Source organism: Bos javanicus, chromosome 6 (assembly GCF_032452875.1).
Source record: "Bos javanicus breed banteng chromosome 6, ARS-OSU_banteng_1.0, whole genome shotgun sequence".
Taxonomy (NCBI): Eukaryota; Metazoa; Chordata; class Mammalia; order Artiodactyla; family Bovidae; genus Bos; species Bos javanicus.
In genome coordinates this window covers 23,444,203-23,445,364 of record NC_083873.1, presented here as the reverse complement: position 1 = coordinate 23,445,364, position 1,162 = coordinate 23,444,203, and the positions used below count along the sequence as shown (strand labels likewise).

Sequence of the window (1,162 nt, the reverse complement as noted above, 5' to 3'; positions counted from 1 at the left end):
AGCCTCCTCAATGGTATCCTTAAAATAGATGCAGTGACAACAACTTTATAGAACAGTTTCTAGGTGGGTCCCTTTCATTACTCCAAGGAGTAACTCAGTAAACATACTTCTGTGGAGGACAAGCCGAGGGCAAGGCTATTAAGTCTTGCTTATTTTCTGAAGGGTGCTGAGAAATATAGGGGCAAACGAAGCAATTGCATTCTAGGTAACTGGCTTAACACGGGGATATGTTTTAGGATATCTGAAAGCAGGAAGGGCCTGTGCCCTTCACGTCAGTTATCTTGAACACTGTTTTTCTCACAAAGAAATTTTAAACAGGTGAAAAGAGAAGTCAGCTTAAATTGTAATCCTTGGAAAATGCAACAGAAGCTATTTTTTGTTACTCGTTCTTCTCATTTCACAAATGTTTGAGCACTGATTAAGAGCCATATTAAGGGGCTTCCCTGGTGGCTCAGAGGTTAAAGCGTCTGCCTCCAATGCGGGAGACCCAGGTTCGATCCCTGGGTCAGGAAGATCCCCTGAAGAAGGAAATGGTAACCCACTCCAGTACTCTTGCCTGGAGAATCCCATGGATGGAGAAGCCTGGTAGACTACAGTCCATGGGATCTCAAAGAGTCGGACACGACTGAGCGACTTCACTTAAGAGCCACATACTGTACTGGGGATACACGCTTTAGTATTGTAGTTCTGAAAACTATGTTAATGTGTATGTGTATGTATATGTCTACATCTGACTCTACATCTGCATTTATGCCTGTGCCTATTTCTAGATCTATATATCTCCCCCAACACATAGATTTCTGGGTAGAAATATCAAGTGCTGGTATCTGTCATCATCAAATTTAATACAGATAAAGAGGCAATGGCAATTGAGTTCCATAAATGTATGAAATTATCAGTCTGTACTGTATTAACATTCTTATAAGAACCTGTATATAGTATGACTGGCTTCCCAGGTGGCTCAGTGGTAAAGAACGGCTTGCCAGTGCAGGGGTCGCAGGAGACACAGGTTTGATCCCTGGGTAGGAAAGATCCCTTGTAGAAGGAAATGGCAACCCACTTGAGTATTCTTGCCTGGGAAATCCCGTGGACAGAGGAGCCTGGAGGGCTATAGTCCATAGGATCGCAAAGAGTCGAACACAACTGAGTGATTGAGCACAAA

General features: G+C 43.2%; 1 non-coding gene across 1 annotated transcript; it reads left to right on the top strand.

Annotated features, from left to right (window-relative positions):
- The first annotated feature begins 440 nt into the window (after positions 1–440).
- TRNAW-CCA (transfer RNA tryptophan (anticodon CCA)) lies at positions 441–513 on the top strand. Its single transcript has one exon. It is a non-coding gene; the product is annotated as a tRNA-Trp (tRNA).
- Positions 514–1,162: the final 649 nt, after the last annotated feature.